General features: G+C 40.6%; 1 protein-coding gene across 2 annotated transcripts in view; it reads left to right on the top strand.

Annotated features, from left to right (window-relative positions):
• Window positions 1-10555, top strand: part of LOC116399883 (melanopsin-A-like) — a 23249-nt gene that overhangs the window by 1102 nt on the left and 11592 nt on the right. Inside the window, exon 1 of one of the 2 annotated variants that reach the window (XM_031877349.1) lies at window positions 1105-1179. The exons of the other annotated variant lie outside the window; for it this stretch is intronic. The gene's annotated coding sequence lies outside the window, so the exon portion shown is untranslated. Of the gene's footprint in view, window positions 1-1104; window positions 1180-10555 lie in introns of those variants that run through there. 2 annotated transcript variants of the gene reach the window in all.

Here is a 10555-nt window from a genome sequence, read left to right on the forward strand (position 1 = left end):
GAGAGAGAGAGAGAGAGAGAGAGAGAGAGAGAGAGAGAGAGAGAGAGGGATGTGCTGACTGCACAACATGTCTCTTGAACGCATCAGCATGAAATGCATGAATGCAACTTTCCTCCACTGAGGGCTTCGTTTGCTTCATCAGACACACTGTTTGCGCCGCCTGGGCTTCATGTAAACACATAACACTTGGCTGCACAAGAAAAAAAAATGTTTTAGATTATTTCTGATTGTACATCAGCCTGGTGTGATCACCACAGAGGCTGCTGATGCTGTGTGGTATCAGAAAACACACACACACACACAGATTAAGGGATGCAGTGCAGAAATGTTTCTCCTTATCGCTCTGCTTCACCGACACCTCGGAGCTGCACAGACGTCACGCTTCACAATTGAAGGGTCGACTTTATATTCTCCTCCGGCGGGGAGGTTACTGTACACACCTGCAGGTGATCGGGTGGAGGACTGATAACGCGCTTCCCGAGGATCGTGTTGTGTGTCCGTGAATTGATTGCGCATTTTCCAACTGCTGCAAGTTGATGAACAAACACATATTGACGTCTATATTCAGAACATTCTTCTGCATCTGCAAATGTTGTATTGATTCCACATTGGTGCACGGGTTGTGTTTGTAAAGCTGTTCTAGCTGCCAGCTGTGGTTCCCTCTCATGACAACTTTCCACTGACGCTTTGGGACAATCGGTTTTTGAAATTACACACCATTAATATACTAATTAATATACATATAATAGTCAATGGTACAAAGTCACTAATGCATACTTTTACTTTACATTCCACGACTCAATCCAGTCACTTTTATTGGAAGGTAAATCTTGATGGATACACATTATCGGCTCACTTGTATTGATTGGTCCATTACAGCTGTCACAGAGGCTGACGCGGGGGCGATTAACATGATGTCATTCACAAAAACAAACAATAGAGGAGTAGCTTGTGGTTGGAGCTCGGGGACCTGGATGGTAGCTACTCTACGACAGTGAGGCCGTGTTGATATTCAGCTGGCAGTGTTGATATTTACTCAGCTGGTTCAAACCTGTTTTCCTTCCTGACAGAAAAGCCAAAGCTCGGCTGCCTCCATTTGTCTCCGAGATAAGAGCTCAGATCAGAGATGGAGCGAGCGACTCTTTCTCCTCCACCTGGTTTTTGGGCTCAGGGTTAAAGGTCAGAAAGATATTTTCTATTTCCTTTAATGGTGTCCATGCAGATAGTCTTGGTTGTATTTGCTCAGCTCAAGAGATATTAGTCTGAGGTTTCCGTCTCCTTTCGTTACTGTTGCTGCAAAGCTTTTGTGTGTGCGTGTTGTTCAAGGAAATGCTCTCCTATCACTGTGGGAAATCTCACTTAAGACACACAGTAAAGTGTTGTATGTGTATGTTTATGTGAGTGTGTGGGGCCCTACTCCAAAGGATCTTGAGACTAGGAGATTATTATTCAACAAGATATTGGTTGGCAACGATAACGGTCCTGACGTGCCCACAATAATAGAACAATAATTACTTCCCGTTGTAGCACTGCATCAATTACTCATACACCTTCTGGGTGAAAGGAGGAATTGTGTTGGGGATCCCAGACGTCCTTTGAAATTATTGAGCTCATATTTGTGAGCTCTGGTGCTGATCCGCTGATCCGTGAACAGGTTTCTTTAAACCCTCTGCAGACATTTAGTATCATGACTCTCTCTCTCGCTCGTGATGTGCGTCTGCCGGCAGCCGTCTGGCCTCACCTCACACAATCATTTTGTATTTTGGTGAATGTTTTTATTTTACATGGCACCCGCTCGGAGAGGCTCTGCCAGCGTTACATGGCTGATAACGCTTGATGTAAATTTCCCAAATGTGATGTGACACAAAAGTTTCTACTTACTCTAAGCACTACTACAACCAATACTACTAATGTTACTATTTGTTGTGCCGCAAAATTAAAACTTAAAATACACTGTTTATACGTCAATACAGAATTTTGACTTTAAGTGACGTGACTTCAGACGTAATGCCATGAAGCGAAGGGAACTAAACTGATATGAGTGAAGTAAAGATCAACAGTAAAAACATTGAGGTTTGAAAACTGTTACCAAGATAGAGGTAGAAAGGATGCTTTCTATTCTCTGTGAAAAGTTATCAATAGTTTGGCACAGGAATCTTCTTAAATTTCCTTAAGAAACAGTGAAAAAAAACATCTGTTCCTTCATTTAAGGAGTTACATTTCACTCGGTAGTGTCTTTATTCTGCTCTAGTACAATGGAATAGTTTAAACAGAAGTTTCTATGAGTGATTTCATGAAGGAGAAGGAATTTGATCTTCTAAAGTTTAAGTTGAACTGAAGCTGAACCTGAACTGTGGACAGACGCCGACGCCGAGTCCCAGACCGGGAAGGACAAAATAACTTCCTGTTGTCAAAACTGATAACTGAAGACATAATGAGCGTGTCACACGTGTGCATACTTTGCATAGCTGTGTGGATGCAGTATCTGCATGTATCTGCCTGTGTTTGCGGGTGTTATTCTGCAGTCTTTTCAGTTGACAGTGTCCAGAAGGCTGTGATGGTCAAAGTCTCCTCAGCCAGACTGAAACATAAAGACCAATCAGTGTCTCGGTAATCTTGAGCAAAGCTTTAGTTGAACTGAGTTAAATTCAGTAGTGACCGCTTGATAATTTACCTGCTAGCGCAGTAAAAAGTAAAATATTGTGGTGAAGTAAAGAAAGAAGGTAGCACGAAAAGAAAAGACTCAAGAACAAGTACCTCAAATCTGTGCTTGAATGAAGTACTTAAATAAATGTACATTCCACCCTTGGTCATTTTGAAAAAAGAAATGATAAACAACATATTTTGTCATTTAGTTTGGAGGGTGAAGAAGATATACAGCGCTCAGGATGTCATCTCTGAACAAATAAAAGGAGGCATGAAGGGAATGAAAACAGACAGCAAGGATGAAAAGATCCATTGATAGCAGGAAATATGTGCAGCTAATATATATCATATCACCCCCACGCACACTAACACACACACACACAGCAGGGATTTGAGGCCATAATGAGATATGTCAAAGTCTGTTTCATATGTGTAAATAATCGCCTGGAGGTGAATCTGAGGGCTGGATTTATAGAGTCGAAGCGTCTCATGTTTAACTCATTTTGGACCAAAACTCAGGATTACTGAAGCAGGTTCAAAGGACTGGAATGCAACCCCGACACTGTATGATTTAAAGTGGAGGAAAGTACATTCATTCAAGTACTGTACTACAGTATGAGTATTTCTGCTATACTTTAAGCTTCCACTCAATGACATTTAGATACTTTTACTACATACATTTAGAATACGTCTTTACTTTAACTGCTGATACTTCCAAAGTGTGACGCTGATAAAACCTCCGTACTTTTCTTAAGAAGAATTTTGGATCTGAATACTTCTTCTGATTATCTAACTGAAATCAGATGTAATAATACTTTTTTTTATCAGCTTATAAACATCAAGAACTGGAGGCTTTTGTCCAAAAAACATAAACGTTGCATTCCTGTTGATCGTTATCCAAATAAGCTTTGAGGTTGATGTTTTTCCTTTTAGGCGGCCATCGGTCTGGTTTTCTAAGATCAATTTCCTACAAATAAAGCGGATCATTCCTTTATTATTTTATTTAACTTTGTGCTCATGTCATGTGGTAATGCAGTTATGGAAAGCCAGCCCACGCAAACACATTTTAGAACACTTTGACATCCAAAATTAGAGAGCTGGCTGATAAAAAGCATTTCATTGCAGAGTTCTGTCACCAGAAAATGAACGTGAGACGTCAAACAATACGTTTTGGTTAACAGGATGATTTGTATTCGGTTGTTTTCTAAAAATCTGAGCTGTTGAATTTCAACATAACAGAGAAGCTGTTGGTTCTAAGATGTATTTTGTAGATGAAAATCAGACCTGTGGATGTTTTATAAACATGTCAATTCTTTAAATGTTAAATAACGAGGCAGAAATTGTCCTGAGCCTGTGGTTTGTTTGGACCTCAGAGCCACCAGTCCATAGAGGACGTGGGAAAGAGTCAAAATCTGTACTATAATCTGTAAATAATCCCTCCTGCTGGCCTTCAAACTTGTATCTACCAAGCACCAAAGGATCCTGGTGTCATAGAAGCTGCTGTAATTATAATAAAGTCCATGATCTGTTGACTCTTCTCTGAGGAATGAAGTTCACAGATGGGTCAGGTTGAAAAGGCCAGCTCATAATCCAGCTAAATACAAACCTGTGATTTTACAGATTTGATTTTTATGTTCAGCATGTTTCTGTGTCCATTCGGTGGTTTTATACCGTCTTCTGTGGATAACTGGTCCAGCTGTGAGATGTATCCAGATGTTTCCACAATCAGCGACATAAAAACAGTGAATGTCAGCTTTTACACATCAGCATGCCGATGTTAGCATTCATCTCAGACCGAGGATTAATGGGACTGGTGGAAGGGCTCGTTGGTGAACTAGAGAGCTAACCGCTAATACAATAGCCAGCTAGGAAGGGAGCGTATCTATGTTACCTGGGTTCCCCAGTTTAATATGACACAAAAGAAGACCTTTCAAAGGGTTTTATGTTCTCAGCACCGTGTGTTTCCCCACCATTAGTTCACCTTGCACACTAGCTGGATTCCTCGGGACTCGGTGGATCACAAATAACACAAACATTTGTTTGTGTCTGGCAAGCCAGAGCACGGACAAATCAGCTGAATGGAGTTTTACTATTCGGATTTGAAACGTCCATATACCTTTGTTTTTTTTGCAATTTGAACCGCAATGATAGGAAGAGGAACACATTCTCAAAACTCAATACAAGGCTGGAACGACCCAAAACAGAAGACGAGCAACAGAACAACTTTGAGAGGACGGAGCTCTGGAACAATACGATGTTTTAGGACAACTTACTGCGACTTACACCGCTTTCAAACCATCATTTTAACTCTATGATAAAGTCGTAGTTCTAAGTGGGTAAAAGCACGTCATGAATGAAGTTTGAAGAATAACCCAAAGTTAGGATGTGGCACATTAAAGAACTACCTGTTTTGTTCATGTTGTCAAACTTGATATCAGCCTTCTAAGAACTTTTAAAATATATATATATATATATATATATATATATAAGTCTAGGGAACATAGGAAGCTGTGAACAAAGGTTTGACCCTATTGGGAACAGTGCTTCTCAGTCACGTTATCTCTCTGAGCTTCAATATATTTTCTCTGCGCTGAGCTGTTACCTGACATTTTGTTATCATGTCATTCAATAGAGAGTTATTGAAGAGGGATAAAAAGCTACATTTCAAATCAATGTGGAAGCCTGTTCACAAAGCTACAAAGCCCAACAGACCTGATTGAGTGGCAGTTAAAAATGAGAAATGCGGAATTTAATTCAGAGATTAGTGTTGAGGATTTAAGAAAAGAAAAGCTGTCTGTCTCTCCATGTTTCATCCATCCAGCTGTTTGGTTCCCTGCTGTGTAATGAATGAGTGTTATAGCACAACTACAGACTTGTAATCGTCTTTCACGATGTAGATGATGGGAATTCAAAGTACTTCCGTGGCTCAGTGAGTCTCAGAATGCAGAGCTCCTCATCAGTCCGTCTGAAGGTGAAGCCGTGTGTAAATAAAGTCTTCTGTCTCTGTATGAGATCTGTCGGGTCCTTGAAACACACAACGGATCAGCCTGTTTTCATCGGACATTCATACCTTTTCATTTCAGGTCACTGGTCTAAAAACACAATCAGGATTTTTGTCAGTCGTGTATGAAAACAAACTTCACAAACTTGTTCAATATTGTGAGCAGAAACTAAACTCCGTTCAGCTTATTTTAGTGGTGTTGAATACCGCAAGAGCAAGAAAATATGTTTTTGTTTTGTGACAAACTACGTCTTTAGGAAATTGGAGTCGCATTTAACTGGTCAGATATTTAAACTGGATTCACTTATTTTGCACTGAAAGTAAAAATATATATATGTATATTTAAAACACAGATAACCTTAACTCGACTAATACTATCTCCTCAGGCTTGTTGTGTAAAAGTAATACAAATGTGTTCTTGTTTTATTAAAGTAACAGTAAAGGACTTCAGGAGATTCATTCTACTCCGTGTTGGTGGAGTTATTGATCTGTGAGAGGATCAAACCCTGACCTGATTTTGTTCTGTTACAGTGCCTGTTGTATAAGAGACGGTGAACTCACACACACGTACATATATAATGCGTATGGTTGGCCTGTGTTTCAGCAGTTCAGTCAGCTATGGCGTGGGAAGCTTTCAGGGCTGACTGATGAAAAGAGGACACACACGCTCTTTCCTCGCTCTCTCTTTTTTAAATTGATGTTGTTCACAACAGTTGTTTTAGCCTCGTTATCTTTAAGCCACAGCTGCAGCTAGTGATTATCTCATTTCTAGAAATTTATTGATTATGTTTCACCCAGTTCATTCAGTTTTGTCAATAAAATATCAGTAACAATGTTGAGTCCAGCTGTCACTGATATACTATATATCTATATACAGTATATATATATATATATATATATATATATATATATACTGTATATAGATAGATAGATAGATATCAATATTTAGATATTTAGAATATCTGTTGTTTCTTCATATTCTGTGTAAAGGGGGCTACAACTACCACTATGTGTAATCCTGTATTGTGTAATGAGAATAATAAATCCTTGAATCTATTACACAACTGTTGTTCAGATTTCCGTGAATCCCTTTTTATTCAGCCAAATGCAATAAGAAGAGAGATGCATCTGGTTAACACTTACTGAATATCCTCAGTTTGTAAAAATGTTCTTAAAGGTTAAACACACACACACACACACACACACACACACTTGCGTTTTAAGCCCAATGAAGCCTGTGATTTGAATTGTCTCCACAGATTTTCTTCACAGTTTGACTTTGTCTGATCCTGTTGTAATACATCAACTCTGTGTGTGTTCAGGTGGAACGTTTGTGTGTGTTTGTGCCATGCAGGTGTACAAGTGGTACATGGTACTTTGCCAGAGAGTGTGTGTGTGTGTGTGTGTGTGTGTGTGCGTGTTCTATCTTTGTGAGGACCACTTGACTTTCTGACCTTGAGGCCTCTAACTGATGGTGAACTGGTGGTGAACTGGAGGTGAACTGGTGATAAACTGGTGGTAAACTGGAGGTGAACTGGTGGTAAACTGGTGTTAAACTGGTGGTAAACTGGTGGTAAACTGGAGGTGAACTGGTGGTAAACTGGTGTTAAACTGGTGGTAAACTGGTGGTAAACTGGAGGTGAACTGGTGGTGAACTGGAGGTAAACTGGTGGTGAAGACCATTAAAAAGTAGTTATATCAACAACAACAAAAATACCACAGAAGGATAAGCATTCAGTAGGAGCAGAAAGCAACTTTGGCATGAGCATATCGGCAGTGCAACACTTTTATACTCGGCCACAAATCTTAGATCACAAATCTGTCTTTGTTTTCTGGGCAACATGCAAACCAGGGTTTTCCTTCCTCCAGTCCAGAAGGAGGCGGTGACAGACACAAACACCAGAAGAAGAAAAGCTTTTGCACTTTAGCTGTTTAGTAATAACAATAACAGTTAAGCAGCGAGCCAACAGCTATCCATATGTGTCTTCATTGGCAGCAGTTGGGATTTGGTTGCAGCAACTATAGTAGTAGTAGTACTCGTAGTACTGCATGTACTCTACTGTCTGGTACAATGTGTTATTACTGTATCTCATCTTTAGAGACTTCCTCTGCTCTTATACATACTAAAGCGTTTCTCCTGCTCCGCAGTACAGTTCCTGTCTGCGAGAACCAGCATCACACTGAGGGCTGATGGGAAGTGGAATTGACACGGCATGCTGCCTCGCTCTGATTCTTCCCATCATGCTCTTGTCGCCTCAGTCTGTTTATCTCTGCTGATGGTTGTTGACCCGACGTTACAGCAGAGCTGCTCAGACCAGCAGGCACACTAACAAACAAACAGACAATCAAATACACACAATTTCAAACAAACAGACACACTAACAAAAAAACAGACAAACAGACACACAACCAAACACGCACGCTAACACTAACAAACAAACACACACAAACAGACAAACAGACACAGTCAAACACACACACACTAACAAACAAACACACACATACACAAACAGACAGACAGACAAACCACCGCAGACACAAAAGATTCTCATCACCACTTTGATAGTTAAACTGATACATCAACCAATAACAGTAATGTTATTAAAAGTGAAATTTACAATAGTGATAGAGGCACTAGGAGTGGAGGTAGCATTTAAAGTACTGGTGTACAAGTATTGGTAGTACTTGTAAAGGTAGCTGCAATCTCAGTACAGACACAATATTATTTGTTGTGCCTACATGTCAGTGAAGGAGGAGAAGGAAAATGTGACATTTAGGGCTTTTTTTTGTAATTCAGTTGTACTAATATCCAAAATTAGTTGACAGCATGTATACGGTGAAAGTAGCCACATTGGCTGTTCTGCCTTGTTACAAATAGCATAGTTCTAAATCTTTGTCTCTACTCGTGCTTGGCACCATAGTGCGAGCCTCCGCAGACGGCACGCAAGCTCTGTGTACGTATGAAAGCGTTTATACTCGATGCGCTGTGCGCTGCATTAATCTCAGAAACGCCAGAGGGCGTACGAACAAAACGTACTGTGAAGAATCAAAAAGACAACCCACAGATATGCCCATAGACTGTTGGTGTAATCAGCAGAATGTCATAAACCAACCTCCACACTGATGAGGAGGGACTGTAATTATCTGTTATCTCATATTCATGGACTACTTTATTGCCTTTATACAAGCCCTGTATGGAAACAAGTCAAGTATTACATGCATTATAAAGAAACAAATTGAATATCCTGCAAACAATTTGATTTGGCTGCAAGATATATACTGAAATGAAGATTTTGAAGGCCTACTAGACCTCCTTTTTAATCCCTAGTCTAATAGGCTCTGTTGCTCTCCCTCAGCTGGCCCTTTTAAACATCTTCTCCAGTCCAGACTCGGACTTTGACAAACGCAGCTTCGGTTTCAGATGATTTTGTGACTTGCAGATGACTTCATCAGTCTTCAGTGGTCGCTGGAGAGACATCATGAGATTGACTGGAATGAGAAAAAAGACTTACAGAGCAGATAAGGAGCGATGAAACTTTAATTACATAGAGTGATTCAGACAGACTGTAATTACATTGAGAGTAAGCCGCATATATAAAAGGTACACGTGTGATTGTGTTACATAATCGCAGTAGAAATGAATTCCTGCTTGCTGTAAGCCTGCCAACACTGATCCACTTATATTCCAGTTCAGAGAAGATTCTCTATCTCCTGTTGATAACGTCGGCACGAGTCTCTCCTGACTCACACATTATTTAAAGGTAGTTAAGTTGTTAGAGCTGTAGCAACACAAGATTAACTGAACTGTAGCTGATGTATAGGTCACAGAGGCCAGTTTAAACATTTTTTTTTCATTTTTGCTTGCAAAATTGATTAGTCGTTTACAAAATAGTTGCAAATTTCCAGGGCTTGAATATGACGTCAGAGGCCGGAAAATGTAAGGAAGCCTGTTCTAAAACCAACAAAAATACTGCGAGTGGTTTAACAGACCCCTTAGCTCTGTATAACATTTAGTAAATGAGGAGCAGAGAGAGGAGGAGACACATGGAGGAAGCATCAGGGATGCGAGGATGTTTCAGAGATCAGAGAATCGGAGGATCACTCCCTGAGTCAAAGGCAGCGGTGGTGGGCGAAGCTGAGGCGCTGAATCCTTTGTGACAGGCCACGCTGCTCTCGACGTGCCGGGGATAATGCGGTGACAGATTGGTGTCCTTGCAGCAGGAAACACTCGCTGCTGACGAGATGGAAACACATTTTGATAATGAAGAAAGCCACAGACTGGAGGAGTATTCTGAATGGATTGTTTTGCCTTGATGTTTTGTCCTGTCCACTTGCTTTACATTTCAACAATCCTCCTACAGAAGTAGAGGCTGAAGTAACCCCACATCCCAGAGGAGGAGACTTCACTTCTGTCTCTTTAGCTGCTAGATGATCTACTATGTTCACCACAACAGCTAAGTTGTGAGCCAGACAGAAAAACAATAAGCTGAGAATCACCTTACATCTCAGGAAAGCAGAGGGGACCTGACAGAAACAAATGATTGTAGCTCCAATAATTCACGCTGAGTTTTGTGTGAGTTGTTCGTTCAGTTCAGCTGCTGATTGTGACTTTGAGGCTGCAGGCGGTCAGATGGATGTGTGTCCTTGACGTGTTTGTTTGTTTGTTTCCTGCTGCATCAGCCGTCTGCTGTCACAATAAGTCTGACTCCATCACTGTCTCCGCGTCCTTCACAGCTTCTTCTTCCCCTTTCTTCTACTGACTGTTTGTTCTGTGAGCAAAAAAATACCAAAACGACTTAATGCACATTTAAACCCAAACACACTGGATGTGACTTCTGGTTTCATGGGTCACTGCAGCATCAACATCGTGCTCGAGTGTACTCAAGTCTGATTGGCTGGATGGTGTGT

This window comes from Anarrhichthys ocellatus, unplaced genomic scaffold, assembly GCF_004355925.1.
Source record: "Anarrhichthys ocellatus isolate YVR2014 unplaced genomic scaffold, GSC_Weel_1.0 scaffold3, whole genome shotgun sequence".
In the NCBI taxonomy this organism is placed as follows: domain Eukaryota; kingdom Metazoa; phylum Chordata; class Actinopteri; order Perciformes; family Anarhichadidae; genus Anarrhichthys; species Anarrhichthys ocellatus.